Source organism: Salvia miltiorrhiza, chromosome 1 (assembly GCF_028751815.1).
Source record: "Salvia miltiorrhiza cultivar Shanhuang (shh) chromosome 1, IMPLAD_Smil_shh, whole genome shotgun sequence".
Taxonomy (NCBI): Eukaryota; Viridiplantae; Streptophyta; class Magnoliopsida; order Lamiales; family Lamiaceae; genus Salvia; species Salvia miltiorrhiza.
In genome coordinates this window covers 31471825-31490317 of record NC_080387.1, presented here as the reverse complement: position 1 = coordinate 31490317, position 18493 = coordinate 31471825, and the positions used below count along the sequence as shown (strand labels likewise).

The following is an 18493-nucleotide window of genomic DNA, read 5'->3' as shown; positions in this document are numbered from 1 at the left end:
CGCTACCCAGGCAGGCCTTACATGACACATGCTCCGGAACACATCCCGTCGAGCACCCTTATAACGCCTCTGGCCAGTGCCCGATGGAGATCAACCTACCAGGTCAGCTAGCATGTGTACACGATTCTCAGACAACGTGTTAGGTCATAAGAGAACCTCAATTGATTAACTTTGCGAGCCTTAAACAGAGCAGAGTGCACATAAACATTTTATTGGATAAACAGTTTTCATTTCATTGAATAAATAATTTGCATTTAATTGAAACATTTAGAGCTTAATAACTCAATCATAATTTATACATTTGGAAAGTAAGCCCACCTGGATAGGCAAAGCCTGAAGATCATAATCACATAAACTCGTCTTGGGAAAGCGGCGCTAATCCCCTTGGTTCATAAAGCATACAAGAAATTCTATTCTTAATAGGTCTCGTGAAGCTAACTTAAAGTCTTAGTGGATGTACTAAACATACTTGATTCATCACGCCGGGTTTCCAAAATTTAATAAATAAATAATTGAAAACTAAATTCTTGAGTTAAAGACACCAACAATATCCTTACTCGATTTTCTTAAATAATTGGATTTATAAATAAACCAATTAAATCATGAATGCTTTCACTCACAAAAATACTTGATGCAAATCATTTCATGCTTAATCATATATGCACATAATAATATTAATATTATTATGCAAATCATCCTTTTTTTAAAAATAATTAAACACAATGTTAATTAAAAGCAAAGGCCCAATCTCAATTAAATAACAAAAGCCCATTTTAAACTTATTAGGTAGCAGCCCAACTAAATAAATAGACATGGCCCAATCTCATAAAAATCGGCCCAAGACCTGGCCCAACAGACCAGCCCAATACCAGCCCAGCAACTTAAACCTTAACCCTCCTTTCTTCATCCCTAGCTGCGCCCCCATCCCATCTCACTCTCTCCCTCTCTTCATGCCAGAAGTCCGCCGTTGCAGCCTCTCTTCCGGCGGCCGCACGGCCGCTGCCCTCGTCTCCCTCAGAAATCCGCCGCCGGTGGAAGCTCGCCGGAGGAGCAGAGTCGACAAGCCGCTGACACCCTCGGCTCTCTATTCTCACGCAGGTCACTCACACACGGACACACCCGTAGACGCATAGGCGGCGAAGTCCACCGCCTCCGTCTTCCTCCTTGGCGACGGCGAGACGCCGCTGCCTCCCTCGACACTCATCTCTCTCTTCCTCTCACATTCTTCTCCCTCTATTCTCTGCTCACTCTGGCCGGCGGATAGCAGCAACAAAGCCGCCGCCTCACCTTCTCTTTTTGCAGAATCCGGCGACCGCCGCAGCTGAAGCCAGCCACCTTCGGTCTGCCCCTCTCCCTCGAATCTCCAGCCGCCGCCCGTAGATCAGGCGACGCTGCCTCCGACTCTCTCCCAGCCCATTCCTCTCTCTCACAATCAACGACACTCCTCTCTCTGACTCGACTCGACAGCAACACAGTCGTCATCAGAGCTCTGCCTCCCTCTGCTCTCTCTGAAACCTCCCGGCGACAGCAACCCGTGGCCGCCGCCGTTCTCCGCCCAACTACTCTAGACCCGACTCAACACCACAATCACTCCACAAGGCCAACAATGACTCAAGACTCCATTTTTATCAACATGCTTCTAATCATTCTTCTACCTTTCTTTTCTTACAAAAACAGACTCACACATTGTTCTTATGTATAAAACATCATGTTACTCTATTGAAATACAGATATGCATATATATCGATGGGATGATGCAATGGATCTGTGTTTGTGTCTCTCTGTTTGGGAAAAGTTCGAATGTTTCAAGTATGAAGCGATGCTTTAAACATGCAGCAACACAAATAATGGAGTTCAAAGAGTTAAACCTTGAATAGTTTTGGCTGTTGTAATCTCTTAAGCTTGAGTTCTTTTTCTTGTAAGGATGATTTGTGTGAACGAAAGAAAGAAGATTTTGGCTGTAGTAAACTTTGAATTTGTCCAATGGTGTGAAGTGTGCAAGAGGTCTTTGAGGGTATGTGATGTTAAGTGTTAGAAGATTTTGGCTGTAGTAAACTTTGAATTTGTCCAATGGTGTGAAGTGTGCAAGAGGTCTTTGAGGGTATGTGATCGTTAACTTTCCTCTCCTTAGACGATCGTTAACTTGTTGGGTTTCAATGTACCCTTTTTTATTGACTCTAGGGGTTTATTTGGGCCAACATCGAGAATGTGGAGGGATACGCTCTAGGGGTGTCTTGTTTAAGGGGGCATTTGTACCTTAACCCATTATAATATTATTGATTGAATCAATGGTAAAATAAAATCTCAAACACATAGCTAAACTAATAAATTTAATTATTGGTTTGATTCAGGACGAAATATTAAATCACAATTATGTATCTCTTATACAGATTGTTGCTGAAATAATATTATCTTAAAAAAGTCACAAGAAATAATTAAATAAGCAAAAGAATTTTATAACTAATGTACATATTTAATCTAATATGTATTTAAAAGAGCGGTGCATCACACCCACATCGTGGGGAATAAATATGAGATATTTTCCACTTATTTAAATCACGCAGCTGAGCACATACCGAACTATTCTTTCGCCTTTTACTAAAGAATACCGTGTGCTCGTCGCAAAACAAAAGCATACGCTACTTTTTTGAGGGTGTTCTTATTATAAGAACCCCTAACAATTTTAGTTGAATTTTATAGTTTTTGTCTAGATATATATTTTTTGGAGGGATGTGAACTTATATTCATTTTTTCTAAGGTTCCATTTTCTTTTTTTCTTTCTTTTTTCTATTCTATGTTATTTAGAGTGGAAAAAAAATATTTTAGAGAAAATGAGAAAAAAATAGCATCGGAAAAATTATTACGTTAAAAAACATTTATTTAATAAAATATATAAAAATAATAGAAAATATCTATTTTACACTATTTTCCATCAAAGAGTACAACACACCCTAGATTTTGATAAGAAACAATAGGACCGAATGGCCCTATTCAACATACAACATCAAATTTTGTCCACCATTTAAAAAAAGATAAATTTTGGCCATTTTTTGTATGTCATGACTATTCTACCCTTCTCCCTCTCTCCTCTCTCTTTCTCATCGGAGCAAGTCCAGATTTCCTAACAATCCTCGCCCCCATTGATGTCCCAAACACCGACGGCATCAACCCCGATTCATGCACCGACACACGCACACTCGACTCCTACGTGGTCTCCGGCGACAACTGCATCGCCGTCAAAAGCGGGTGGGATCAATACGGCATGCCGACGCAGCACCTCAGCATCAAGCGATTCACGTGCATCTCCCCCGACAGCGCCGTCATCGCCCTCGGCAGCGAGATGTCCGGCGGCATCCGCGACGTCCGAGCTGACGAGATCTGGTCTGATCTGATCTGATGAGGCGGCGGCGGTGGATCTGATCTGATCGTTGCGCTGCCTCCTCCATCGGCAGATCTGATCTCCGCCTCCTTCGATTTCAGCCATCGGCAGATCAAATCAGATCTGATCTGTATTTGTGTTGCACGTATGGCACTTATGGCACTATTTAGTGCCATAAGTGCACATTTCCCCCTAGGATTTAGATATTCTATTTAGGGTTTAGATTATCCATTTGTGGTTTAGATGTTCCATTTAGGGTTTAGATTATCCATTTAGGGTTTAGATGTTTCATTTAGGGTTTAAATGATGTTGTTGTTTCTGTATTTGTGCTGCACGTATGGCACTTATGGCACTATTAGTGCCATAAGTGCCCAAATGACCTTTTTAGTTAGTTTAATTTTGAATTTCCGTTGGCACATATGACACTATTAGTGCCATAAGTGCCAAAATGACTATTTTACTTGGTCTTATTTTGGATTTCCATTGGCACTTATGGCACTAATAGTGCCATAAGTGCCAACGGAAATCCAAAATAAAACCAAAGTAAAATCTTGGCACTCATGGCACTAATAGTGCCATAAGTGCCTAACCCGACCCGGCACACGACCCGCGTGCCTGATCCTACCTGGTCCGCCTCATTAAGGGTAAAAACGTCAAAATCAATAAAAATGGCCAAATCAATATATATATATATATATATATATATATATATATATATATAGGGAGTGGTCTCCATTGAACTCTTCCATATATATATATATATATATATATATATATTGGAATCTCCCTTGTATACTTCACGTATACAGTTTATAAAAAAAATTAAAAAAATTCAGTATTTTGATAATTTAAATATTTAATTAATTTATCATAATAAAATATACAGTAAATAAATTATGAATTTGGAATTGTCAAAATAAAAGGAATAACAATAGACATAATAAAAGCAATCCTTAAACACTTATTCACTTTATTAGCAAAGACACTTAAATCACTAAACACGCTCTCCTTAATTACCGTGCCGAAAAGAACTTGCTCTTGCTTCGTGGGACAGAGGGAGTACTCATTAATTAAGTTAATAATATTATTATTATACACTTTTTAAATCAAATACTAATATTTAAATTGACCTTTTATTTGTTACCAATTAATCTAATTCATAAATAATGACATTTTGATATTTTTGTATAATATAAAATTGTAAAAATAAGAAAATATATTGTGGCACATGAAGTTTTTTTTTCTACCACCATTTTTTTTTACTCTCTTTTCCTACTTATTTTCTCTCTTTTCTCTTCTTTTTTATTTTAGTTATTTTCTAAACATCGTCAAATTTGTTTCATAAAAAAAATATTCAATATGCATCTTAAACTTAAATATTTGACAAGATCTTTAATATGGTATAAAAATTATCAAAAATAAATTTAAAATGAATAAGTTATGAAAAAAATTAAAATGTTAACTATTTTATTTTCTCTCTTCATTAAAATTCTAATTTTTTTTTTAATTTCCTGTCCTTTCTATTAATGTTGAACATAACAATTTTATTTTTTTCCCTTTGTTTTCATTTTTTATATTAATTTTATTTCATCTCCCAATAATGTTATTTTAATGTTTAAAAAAATGTGAAATTTGATTTATGAAAATATTTAATACTTCATTCGTCCATCAAAAGTATAGCACTTTTGATGGGCACAGATTTTAATAAACTTGGTGGTGATTTTTATGTAGTTGAGAAAGAGTCTCATCATTTTTTGAAATGAGTGGTTGAGATTGAATTGAGTGTGGTTTTTTTTGTAAATAAAAGGTATTTGTAAGGATAAAAGATAAGGAAAAAATGTGGGTCAATGTTCAAAAAAGAAATGTAACATACTTTTGGTGGACACCCAAAATGACAAAAGTGTCATACTTTTTGTGGATGGATGAAGTATATATTTTAAATTAAATATTATGACACATATACTCCCTCCATCCACGAAATTTATGTCACATTGCTTTCGACACGGAGTTTTGATAAAACGTAAGTAAAGTTGGTAGTAGAATAAGGATCTCACTTTAAATGTGAGTGGAGTGGTGTAGATCATACTATTAAAAATAAATGTGGCATATTTTTTATAGACGGACAAAAAAGAAAATTGTGGCATAAATTTCGTGAACGGAAGGAGTACTTCTTAAATTGGAGCAGTGAAAATGGTCAAAACTAAATTTAGAATGCGAATTGTTTAAGTTTCTCATTCTTCATTCTAAGAGCATCCGTAGTAGAAAGTTAAGGTGGGCTCTTAAAAATTATCCCCATCATTTAAGAGTCCACGCTCCATAATGAAAGAGCCTTCTACTTGACTATCTAATAATGGAAGAGCCCACCCCACCATTTAAAAGTGATCTTGGGTTCGGGTGCACACCCTCCACTACAGATGCCCTAAAAAATTTCTTTGTTTCTCTATGCATGCATATTCGCCGTTTTGCATTGTCTGCGGTTGTCTTATTACAATATGTAAAAATGTTTTTCTTTCTAGCAATACAAAAAATTTCCAAGTCAGAATAAATCAACAATTGTATCGTATATGAACCAATATTAAAAGTATTTGAACTTTAAATTACAAAAAAATATATCACTGTTTAAATTATTGTATATGTGATTTTAGTTGGACTATCTAGATTATATCCTTTGTTAGTATAACTAATAGTAATTGTGTCAACAACACATTTTTATATAATTTTAGTTGGACTATCTAGATTATATCCTTTGTTAGTATAACTAATAGTAATTGTGTCAACAACACATTTTTATATAAATTTACATTCCCTCACTGATAGTTGTGTCAACAATATTTCTCTTTTATTGATATACATGGCCATTAGCCACGAATCTACGGATTTAATGAAGTTTAATTGGATCACAATTATAGATAGATAAAGATAATTCAAGTATAGTCCTTACCAAATTAGAACTTATGTTTCCATCTAGTATTAGGAAAGAATTAACTTGGCCAAGACAAAATTGAATGTGAAGGCTATATAAGGATGCCACATTTCGTTCAAGATGACTGGTGAATTTTGTGCCTAGTAGCTCTTGCAATGTAGTCGAGAATTTTTGTTCCTATTAGGTGTCCCCCAGGACTTGTTACAGTTTGTTGTACAGTTACTGATACAGTAGTTTTATTTGTCCTAGCAGAAGAGTATTTGTGAGTTATTGAGCGTATATTATAAAAGAGTTATAAACTCTTATTTATTTGGTTCTTGTTTCTCAACGGATTAGGTGAGTATAAGAAGTTAGTCGTTGTCTAGCTTTCAATTATTCACTATTGGTGAGGTTTTGTGTAAGTCCTTGTATATCTTAATTTCATATAGTGAATATATTAATTTACTTGGACGAGGCCCCAGATGTAGGTTGTTTAACCGAATTGGATTATCATTATCAAGTGTATCATCTTTCGTATTTACATTGGCTAATTATGAATTAGTCATTCTTTCGTGTAGTTTAAATAGTCTTCAATTAAAATCCATATCTACCGCATATTAATGCACAGTTTTTGGCAGCAGATTTTTCCCGCCAATTAGTACAGACTTTAGCCCAATGAATAAAGTCAATTATTTTATCTGCTGTGTAATCTATTCCCACATGTGAAAAATCTCTGCAAATATGCTTCTGCATTCTGCAAATATGTTGCTTTGCTGCTTTCTCACGCAAAATACATGTTATACATCACTTTTAGATATATATCTAAAAGGATATTTATTTAATAAAAGAGATGAGTCCTCAAAACGTTATTTCTCCCTCTTTCTATCTATCGCATTCTTCGAAGTCTCTTCTCTGTCTTCCACAATAAATCCCTAAATTCTCTCTTAGCACCACCGCCTCTCCTTCCTCTCATTCCTCACCTGCTTCGTCCGACAACTGCGGACCTGCCGGTCAGCCAGACCGCCGCCATGTCGCCTCCGCCTCTCTGCTTGATCGACGAGGAACAACCATCGGGCCACTATCGCTGCCGATCTCTCTATATTTCCCCCTCTTCCCCGATCGGTTAGCCACAAGGAGCGGCCACTTCATACATTCCCTATCTCTCTCTCTCCCCCGAACAACGGCAACGAGGCCACCGCCAGCCTGCCTCCTTCGTTCTCCCTCAGCTCCGACGAGTCGAGCTGCGTCTTGCGCCAAAATGAAGCCTACCTCCATCATTCTCCCTCAGGTTTCATTTTTTGTGGTTTCTTTTTTCGCTTCATAGCATTATTTGTAGACGATTATTGGCTTACTGGGTTTCTTCCTACATTGTCGCTGGTAGTGTGTCCGAAGGAGAAGGCGAATCTCCATCTACGTTTCTGGCGCTGGCTGCTCCGCCGATTTCTGCCTCCAAACCATCGCTCTCCGGGAAGAGGTACCCGGGGTATAAACATATTTCTGCCTGCAAACCACTGCTTCTTTTTATTATTATTATTAAAACCACTGATTTTTTTTATTAAGCTTCTCGCTCTGTTTGGCTGAGACATCTTGCTGGCCGATCAAGCCTACCAAGTTCGGCAATGCCATTCTCTCTCGCTGACCGATCAAGCGCTGGTAGGCGCAGAGGATCTTTGATGACACCGATTTCAATTTTCTTTTATAGAAAATTCATGTTTATGAGTTTGTTATATGTTGTTTGTCTTTATCAATTTGATGCTCTTTTTGCTCTCTCTCACACACATGCACACTCATTTCTAGCGTCCGTCAGCACATCATGGATAAAGTTGATTGGTCAAGAAAATAAAACATGAGATAAAATTAGGATGAGAAGCAAGAGACCTCATGGCCCAAAAATGAGTTGTAGTTAACTAAGCAAAGAGTTTTTATTGGTGGTATTTGCTAAATGAGTCTCTGCTCGCATATTGCACTTATTAATCTCTGTCTCAGGGTAATGTGTTTTGGAGCTATTATTTTATGTGCTAGGAGCTTAAGAGATTGGCTACACATGCAGCAAGCAACCCAAATTTTTTGACCAACATCATTATGAAGAATCGGCTTGATTCTTATTGATGGGAAGTGAGTGCAGCCCCATCTACTTTTCTTCATTGTTTTACTTTTTTGTGATGAATGGATATAATCTATATTTGTAAAGATGGATGCTGATAATTTTGCAAGTTTATAATATGTTTCTGCTGTATTTTATTTCATGGAATGGATATGCACCTGTTGTGTTTGATGATAGGGGCTATGATTGCAGCCGTGGTTACCGCATGGGTAGGGAACAAGAAGACGATTATTAAGTAAACACCCATTATTAATTAAACTCCTTTTTATAAAAACATTGAAAACTATGTTTGTGGAAAGAACAAAGCATTCTTATTTATTTTTCCTGCACATGTGCATGCGGATACCTAACAGACGGAGTTCTCTTGAAAGTCTTTCCAACCCGGTGCTGAGCCAATATTCAGCCATCATATTAGATTCATGTTCTACAGTGTTTTTGTCTTTGAAGATCACCTATCATTTGAGTTGATGCCTGCACAGGTAATATTTTGCTTTGGTTGGAGTATCCAGTTCATTTTGTTTTTCCATTTGTGTATGTTTTGCTTTTACTCCATGTGGAATTTTGGTGTATGGTGTATATTAAAATTAATAATTTTTCCTAATGTAGTAGTAGTAGTAACCTTTTGGTTGGGTGATTGTTTCAACTATTGCACTGCTAAGAATTAAGTTGAGGTAATATGTTTTTTCTTGTGATATCATATTAATTAAATGATTGCATTAAATTTATTTATGATTATTTTAAATAGAGATTATCTTCAATAGATTATTTACATTATATTTACAATCGTAAGAATTTAGAGAAATTTTTTAGACAATAAAGATCATATGAATAATTCTGAGACAATAACTATTAGATTGAAATATTGCTTTAACATGTTTGTGACTAAATTTGAACTCAATATCCTCTCAATTGTTAAATTGGCATGGCAACCAAACTCTTTGTTTGATAGAATTACATTTATTGCAGTTCCAATGGAGGAACCGAATCTATAAGGAGGAGCAACGTCAGCTGCAGATAAGGCCAAGGGAGCAGGCGGAGGTAAAGATGGTGGCCATCATTGAGAATTGTTTTTCCGTGGAGCCAAAGAAGGGATTGATTCTTCGACACTTTGTTGGAAGTAAAACATAAATGAGTTGTATTTATGTGTTATCGGATGTTCAATACAAAGGAAACACCCAACATTTTTAAAATGGCAGTCTCGATGCAGGAACCGTAGCTGTGTGACAATCTGCAGCTGTGTGCTTCGTCGCGTATGTATTTCTTTCCATTTGCCTCCATCTGTGGGATGATATTTGTTTTGCTCACTTTGTCAAGCTGACTTGCTTTTACACTTTGTGTTTAGTAGATTGGTTTAAGTGTTCATGCTTGCTTGCTGGCAATTGGCATGGGTCGGCTATGTTTGGCCTCACTTAAGCAGGACTGATGTTTGGGCCACAACTTCTACTTCGAATTTATCCAGAATATCCAGTATTTTGACTTTTGAGTGAGCGTTTTGTAAAAAACCTTTGCTTTTGGAAGTGATCGAACCTGCGCCTTATAGATTTCGCAAAGGTTACTTCACATCAACATATATACATATATATAAAGATGGCAAAATTTTACACACTTTTCAAACACTACTTTCCCGCCAAAGAAACTAAGGGTTAAAAATCAGATTTTTTTGGGGGTCTTATTCTGCATTTTGCCCATATAAAAAAAATTCTATTATAGTATGATTTGAAAAGGTCACTTTACAATTGGACAATTGTAAGGCACAAGGCGAGCATACTCTGCATATTAGTATTGGGCTCACGTTAAACTATATATAATAGTTCGATTTCAAACATAGATTATGTAATTGCAAGTTTTGGCTCTAAAAATTGGAGCCCAAATTCAAATTATACTAGATTGGAGCCAATTTGCTACAGATTGAAGCATATATACATAAAAACAAACCAAGTATAAGGTGGTAAATGTAGTTTATCTCTCCCTTATACCTCAAACCAAACACATCCTTAGAGATTAAAAAACTATCATGTCAAATATTGGTGGTTGATTCCTGGAAAAAAAAACAGATAAATATTAAATTAACTATTTTACTTAAGGAAAGATTGATTCTAAACACAAAAATAAAAACATAATAATGTCAGTCACTATTATTTAAAATGCCCTTGCATAAATATATCCATATATGTGTGTGTATATATATATATATATATATATATATATTTAATATTAACAAAAAATTCTAAAAGTTTGAAAGATTTTAAAAATCTAAAATTAATCTTTAACAAAAGTTTAAAATTTGTTAAACAAATGAAAACCCTCAAAAGCCTCCCCGATCTTAAACATTCGTCACTGTTGTCGTTGTGCTTCTCGCTCTCACCACCGCAGCTTCTTCAAGTCGCGTTGCCGTCTAGCGCTATCACACCCTATCGCGATTTGCCGCTTCTCGCTCTTACCACCGCAGCTTTTTTAAATATTATTTTTTTATTTTGTAACAAATAGGGGCGCGCTTCAGTGAGACCCCCTATTTTTCGTGTAACATGAGGACAATGAATAAGACACATAATACTAATGAACAAAACGTATATCTAACGAACAAGATGTATATACTGATAAAAATAAAATTTTAAAAATTGGTAATGAAGAAGACATATATACTGATGAACAATGCAATATATACTGATGAATAACAAAATTTAAAATATTTTGCTCTCTCCAGGATTCGAACCCTGCGAAAAAAAATCTCATTCCAGATACAATATCAGCCATATGATTGATAAAATAAACGCACCAGATCGTGCCTCATGTTACACGAAAATTAAGGGGTCTCATTGGAGCGGCCCCCGTAACAAATATATGTATTTTATTGTCTTGTGATATAAACAGTATGATATGAAACCCCCTTTTTTTTCTTCTCTTACTTCCTAATTTTTCTTTATTATGTAATGTAAATTTTCTATTTCACTTAATTACTTTGGATTTTAAGTTGTGTAAGTTACATTTATTTATAGAAATTATTAAATAATTTTAGTAAGCGTTAAAAATACGTATGAATAAGCAGACCGTGCGAAGCACGGGTATAACACTAGTAATATATAAAGGAGGAGTTTTCTCCCTTCATTTTTCCCTCCATTTTTTTCTCTCTCTTCTCCCATAAAATTTTTCACTATTTCTCTCTTTTTTTATATATAATTTTAATTATTTTCTAAATATTGTCAAATTTTATTTATGAAGAAATATTCAATATGCATTTTAAGTTTAAGTTTATAACAAGATCTTTAATATGGTATAAAAATTATCAAAAATTAAGAGTGGATTTTGAAAGTAGCCACTTTCATATTGTGAAAATAAATTTTACCCACTCAAATAAAAACATAAAAAAATACCCACTTTTTGTGTTAAAGGACTAAATTGCCCTTCTATATAAATGGGCAAACCCTAACCTCCTCTCATTCTCTCATTTTTTTCTCTCTCTCTTCTCTCTCTCTCTCTCTCCACGCTCTCTTCTCTCTCTCTCTCTTCTCGATCTGGAGCTTGTTGAGGCCGAGGACTGCGGCGGCGATCGGCTTCCTCCGCTGCTCCAGGCTGTCCTCCTCCCCGATCAGCGTCGGCGGAGCACCGCCGGATCGAAGTTGAAGTTGGTCAGCGGCTGGTCGGCGTCGACGGCCTTCCGGTCGAGGAACGGCGGCGTGACGGGGCCGGCTGCTTCATATTTTATAAAATTCTCGCTCTCTCCTCTCTGTCTCTCTCTCGCTTCGGCCAGTAGCTGCACGGCGAGCTGGAGTACGACGGTGGCGGAAGGTGCTGCGCCAGACGTAGATCTCGCAGCGGTCGAGGGCGGAGACCGATGGCAGCGCCGTCGAGGATGTTGCAGGTGATGTGGTGCACCGCCGGAGTTTGGGTGAGGAATTCATCGCCGGAGTTTGGCCTTTTCTTCTCGAGATGCAGATTTGATGCTATCAGAATTGAATTTAGATTTTGAACCAGAGTTTGTTACCATTTTCTTACATTTGTGTGAACGAATTTGCTTATGTTGGAATTTAGGCTAAATTTGAAGCTATCCCCACTTCTTCTTTCAATTTTCTCCAATCAATTGGTGAGTCCGAAATTGAATAGCAGATTCGATTATATGCCATTTAGAAGAGAAATTTGAGGAAAAGTTGAATTCAATTTGAATTTAATCGGAAAAAAAATAAAAGTAACGAAGAAGTTGATGAAAATCGCGCAATTTTGTACAAATGTTCTTGAATTCACAACCAAGTTTATGAATTCACAACTGAATTATCGGCGTTGGTTGTGAATTCACAATTGAAATAATATTGATTGTGAATTCAAGTTTTATTGGTTGTGAATTCATAACTTGAAATTTTTAAAGTTTTTATATTAGTGGGTAAAATTTATTTTTACTAAAGGAAAGTGGCTACTCTTATATATTAACACAAAAATTAATTCAAAACGAATATGTTATTAAAATTTTAAAATATGTTATTTTCTTTCTCTTTGTTAAAATTTTACAACTTCTTTATTTATGTCCGTGTATGAAAATATTTTTATGTGGAATACTATATAATAATAATGTGTATATTAATTTTTATTATCAAATAGTTTAAAATTATTTAATAACTATACTTATCGTTACATTTTATACATAATTGAAAATTACGTTTTTAAATTCGGAATTTTATTGAGTAATTGATATTTTATTTTTAAATTATATTTTACATTTTGATTTTATTTAATATTTATATTTATTTATTTAAAATATTATTTTTAATGTTGATTTCGTCGTGCATCGACTAATCTATATATTATATAAAAGAACAATTTAACGGCTATTTTTTTCCGCCATAATTTAAAATTATAGTTACTTTTTAAATTTCAGTTATTCAAGTATGTTTCCACTCACTTTTACATTCATGATTTTATTATATAGATAGATTCGGTGGTGGCATGGAGCAGTTTTTTTGTTTTCAATTCAAACTTCTTTTGTTCTTTTCTTTTCTTTTATTTTTTTCTTTCTTTTTGAAAATCATGTAATGTGAGTAATGATAAAATATTCAATATGCATATCAAATTAAAGATCATAAAATTAGCTTTAAATTGATATATAATAATTATAAAATAAATTTAAGATGACAAAGATATTAAAATTTAAAGTTTCAAACTAAATTATTTTCTCTCTCCTCTCTCTTATTTTACTTCTTTTTCTTTAATGATTTATTTTTCATTTGATTTATTATATTTTGTTTTCGTATATCATTCACTTATTTCTTTTACATTTAGATATTTTTTTATTTTCTTTTTGCTTTTCGGTTTTATCCTCTTATTTTTTTGCATAGCATGTTTAAGTATTATTTCATAAATTCTCAAAAAAAAGTATGATTCGATAGATATAATTGTAATTTTTTTTTTGCTAAGATTTCTTATAAAATTTTAGACCTTTTAAAATTTAAAATCATAAAAAAATAAATTTAAAATGTATAAGTTATAGTAATTTAAAATTTTAAAGTAATTTTTTTGTATACTTCCTCTCTACTCTCTTTATTGTTTTTCTTAATCCTCTCTCCTTAATGACATGTTTACTTTTTTATGCTATATTTTTCTTCGATATATGTATTTATTTTTATTTTGTGTTTTTAAAGGGAAAATAAGTAGATATCATATTTTTTGCTTTACATGTTTTTTTAATTATAACAGTTTAGAATGTAACAAAGGTGAATGAAAATATATTGGTTCATAAGATAACTATTTTTCTAAATATTTTTTTTGTATTAATTTTAATACAACTTTGTAGATAGTAAATAGTTATATAAATATAATTTCAAATATTAGCTATATTTTTGTATTATATAATAATAATAATAATAATAATAATAATAATAATAATAATAATAATAATAATAATAATAATAATAATAATAATAATATCAGAAAATATTAGCTTAATTGACGATTATCAAAAATATCAGAAAATGTTACAAAATTTATATTAACTGAATTTAATAGAAGTTCAAGGCACATAAGGGCTCTAACCATATTTCGACTTGTGATCAATCCATAGATACCAACAGAAAATAAATAGGCACTCAAAACAAGTATATGTTCGAGCATCATTAATCAACTCCTTATCAATTTTGATTCGTTTTAATCTGAACAATAATTGAATAGACTCGATTCTAACAAATAACAAATATGAAACAGGAAATATTATTATTATTATTATTATTATTATTATTATTATTATTATTATTATTATTATTATTATTATTATTATTATTATTATTATCAAATAATTTTTAATTATTTAATAACTATTACAATCATTAAACTTTATATAAAGTTGAAAATTTGATGTTTTCAAATCTGAGTTTTTTGATTAATTCGTGTTCATTATATTATTTTATTTTTAAAACAAATTTATTATTTGTCCATATTTTTTACTCTCTTTAATATTTATATTATTTATTTATTTATATAAACATTTCGTTTAATTTCGAGGGCATACTAGTTACTTTTAGAATTGGAGTGCACGAACACAGGCAAAAATTTGACTTCACTCATACTGGACTTGAATTGAAACAGGCTCGGCCGATATTGGACTTGAATTGGGCATTTCAAATATACAACACAAATTGAGTAATTTTATACATAGCCTCTATTTCTGCTGAAATAACATTTTATTAAAAAGAAAAGAAACAACAACGGAGAACCAAAAAACCCCTGAAAGCACAAAGCTGCAGACTAAGGGCCGAGCCTCGTTAAAACCTCATAACAGCTGAGGAAAAAGAGTACTCGTCAAGGACCAAGGTTGACAGAGCTGAGTTAGGAGGTCTCAAGGATTCCGGCCGAACCATTACCCTTAGACCTCCCGGCTCACAACCGATCCAGAACCAAGAGAAAAAAACCAAAAAATCAAGCGAAACGAGTAAAATAGGGAATAGCAACATCCTCCTTGACAAAATCATTTAAACCAGCAATGGCATGAGGCCAAAAACCCTCATCCGAAGCTTGAGAAGCCAAAAAATCCGCCGATCTGTTGCCCTCACGAAAAATGTGAGAAATGCGCCACGTGAAAGAATGGAGTTTGGAGAGAGCAAGCTGCCACCGAGGCTTGAATCTCCAAGGAACCGTCTCAGAGGGCGACTGAAGAAGCTGAACCACGTAAGAAGAATCTGACTCAAACCAAACTCTCTCCCATTTGGCGCGATGAGCGGATTCAATCGCAATAATAGTAGCTAAAATCTCTGCTTCGAACGCAACCCCCTGGCCGCCTGAAAAATGATAACAACCAAGAACGTCGTTGAAGGCATTCCTAAAGACGCCCCCCGCATGAATCCTCCCTTCACGGACCGAGCCATCAGTATTAACTTTAATCCAAGACGGCGGGGGAAGTTGCCAAGCAACGTAAATAAAGGAGAAAGGCTTCCTGGGTTGTCCAGCGATGGAAAGATTCTTAAGAATGAGAAGATCAGTAACAGAGTTGGCCATAGTGCCAAGGACGAAATTGTTGGCAGCTTCACAAAGAAAAACACGGACCTGCTTGAGAATTAGGTGGCGCGAAGGTGCTAAATTCTTGTGTATGACGTTGTTGCGGTGAGACCAGAGACTCCAGAGGAGAGAGACCACCCCAACTTTCCACAAATTGCCAACTTGTTTGCTGTTATTCTGGTGGATAGAGAAGCGAATCATGCTGCCCACGCCCAACGGCAAAGTTTGCTCAATCAAAAACCAACGCAAAACATCCGCCCAAATAGAAGCCGAGAAGGAGCAGTTCAACAGAACGTGATCCATCGTCTCTTCTGCTGCCGAGCATAAAGGGCAGCGGTTGGGCCCCTGAAAACCAAGGAGGCGATTCATATCAAAGGTAGGGAGCTTGCCAACAATAGTGCGCCAGACAAAGAGAGATCGTCGAGCGGGGATAAAAGGGGCCCAAATCCAGGATCCCCAGTCGACCTTAGGGAACTGAGGACGTATGTGAGCAAAGGCCGAAGCAGCAGTAATGTTCCCGAAACCTGAGTGAATAAAATAACTTTTTATTTTAAAAAATAATAAAAACAATAATAAGTTTACTATTTTACCTTTTATATCCCCTTACTTAATTACTAACTAAATAATAAGTTTAAATTTTGGATTAATATCAACATTCTGCAGTCCTTAATCCTCTTCTAATTTGAATAGCCCTTAATCAACGTAAAACATATCCATCACTCCATTGCCTACATTAGTCCTTACTCTCTTTTTTCTGAACTTTCAATATTTGTATCAAGTCAATAACTGGCAAATCCCTGTGATCCATCTCCTTTGCCATCTACTTTCAATATTTAAAATTGCCAAATGAAATTATCACACATCAGCTCAAGCCCATAATTATAACAGATCGACAGAAATTAGACTTAAGATTGGGTAGGGGCCGCGCGAACGCAGGCCCCCTCTAACACAAATTATGACATAGGCTCGACCACTTGGGCCGACCTTAGGCAGGCGCCCCTTCGTAGTGCAATGAAGGTCGCCAACCTAGGCCATGGGTCTTATGGATCACCCATTGACCCCGTCCAGGTAAGTATGGAACTTCTCTTTCTTTCCTCCCTTTATTTTTCTGCTACTCCCATACTCCAACTACTAAGCTTCCGATGTGGGATAAATGGTTTTGTTGCCTCTTTCTTTTACTTTTACTTTTCTTCCCTTTCCTTTCATTTCAAATCAATTTATTAATATTACTGGTTCTGCATTAATGCCATTTTTTATTTTGAGAAAAACTGTACTTGTAATATGGTTTCGACCTATGATTTTTTTTTCATGGTTAACGGATGTCATTTTATGAAGATGATTAATTAATGAATCTTTATACTTTTCCATGAAGCAAAAGGTTTAAGTAAATTCAAGTACTATTACTTGTACTCTTTGGATTCAGGAAATGTTTATCATTTATCAATATTGTTTGCTCGAAAGTATTTTTAACTAGTAGTATTATTTTGTGTTGCTAATTCTTTTTTGTTCACAAAAATAGAGTCCAGACCTCATCAATTGATTACTATTGTATCCATTCCAAAGTTTTTCTAGGTATAACTGAATTGAATTGGAGGAGAGGAATTAATACTTATTTTAGCCTGGTTCAATAAATTTTATTATTGGAGGGAGCAAAAACACTACTTTTTTCTCAAATGAATGATGAGGTGGCAAAATGCTGATAATCAAACCATCAAAATATTTACACGGCCACAAATTTAATCCATTGAGGAAAATAGCAAACAATTTATATATTTGTCTTTTAAAAAAAAATAATCTTTAATAGAATTGGCTAAGATCTCAAAATTCAAAAGTATGCAAATGTTTCATTCTTTAGTGGCCATTGGCCAACGGTCTCTTCTTATATTATCAAAAGAGTAAAATTTTGAAGTAGCCAAAATGAAGCATAAAACACAATTTATGGCCACACATTGAAAAAATACAAAATTTGGCCATTTTTATTAATTTGGACGTTTTTACCCTTAATGAGATGGACCGGGTAGGATCAGGCACGCGGGTCGCGTACCGGGTCGGGTTAGGCACTTATGGCACTATTAGTGCCATAAGTGCCAAGATTTTACTTTGGTCTTATTTTGGATTTCCGTTGGCACTTATGGCACTAATAGTGCCACAAGTGCCAACGGAAATCCAAAATAAGATCAAGATTAGTGCCATAAGTGCCAACGGAAATCCAAAATAAGACCAAGTAAAATAGTCATTTTGGCACTTATGGCACTATTAGTGCCATATAAGTGCCAACGGAAATTCAAAATTAAACTAACTAAAAAGGTCATTTGGGCACTTATGGCACTAATAGTGCCATAAGTGCCATACGTGCAGCACAAATACAGAAACAACAACATCATTTAAACCCTAAATGAAACATCTAAACCCTAAATGGATAATCTAAACCCTAAATGGAACATCTAAACCCCAAATGGATAATCTAAACCCTAAATGGAATATCTAAACCCTAGGGGGAAATGTGCACTTATGGCACTTATGGCATTAATAGTGCCATAAGTGCCATACGTGCAGCACAAATACAGATCAGATCTGATCTGATCTGCCGATGACTGAAATCGAAGGAGGCGAAGATCAGATCTGCCGATGGAGG

General features: G+C 34.8%; 2 long non-coding RNA genes and 2 other non-coding genes across 7 annotated transcripts; 3 read left to right on the top strand and 1 right to left on the bottom strand.

The window, feature by feature from the left end:
- Positions 1-2553: 2553 nt before the first annotated feature.
- On the top strand, positions 2554-2673 carry LOC131007464 (U5 spliceosomal RNA). Its single transcript, XR_009096163.1, has one exon. It is a non-coding gene; the product is annotated as a U5 spliceosomal RNA (small nuclear RNA).
- A 4248-nt stretch (positions 2674-6921) lies between these two features.
- Positions 6922-8623, top strand: LOC131020149 (uncharacterized). 4 transcript variants are annotated; one of them, XR_009100627.1, is made up of 3 exons: positions 6926-7569; positions 7663-8396; positions 8578-8623. It is a non-coding gene; the product is annotated as an uncharacterized LOC131020149 (long non-coding RNA). The 4 variants fall into 4 exon arrangements; XR_009100624.1 differs by lacking the exon at positions 8578-8623 and having other exon boundaries at positions 6931-7569; positions 7663-7764; positions 7842-8515; XR_009100623.1 differs by lacking the exon at positions 8578-8623 and having other exon boundaries at positions 6934-7569; positions 7663-7755; positions 7842-8515.
- Positions 8624-8727: 104 nt separating this feature from the next.
- On the top strand, positions 8728-9747 carry LOC131020167 (uncharacterized). The gene is made up of 2 exons (XR_009100630.1): positions 8728-8864; positions 9352-9747. It is a non-coding gene; the product is annotated as an uncharacterized LOC131020167 (long non-coding RNA).
- A 7027-nt stretch (positions 9748-16774) lies between these two features.
- Positions 16775-16934, bottom strand: LOC131007440 (U1 spliceosomal RNA). The gene has a single exon (XR_009096140.1). It is a non-coding gene; the product is annotated as a U1 spliceosomal RNA (small nuclear RNA).
- Positions 16935-18493: the final 1559 nt, after the last annotated feature.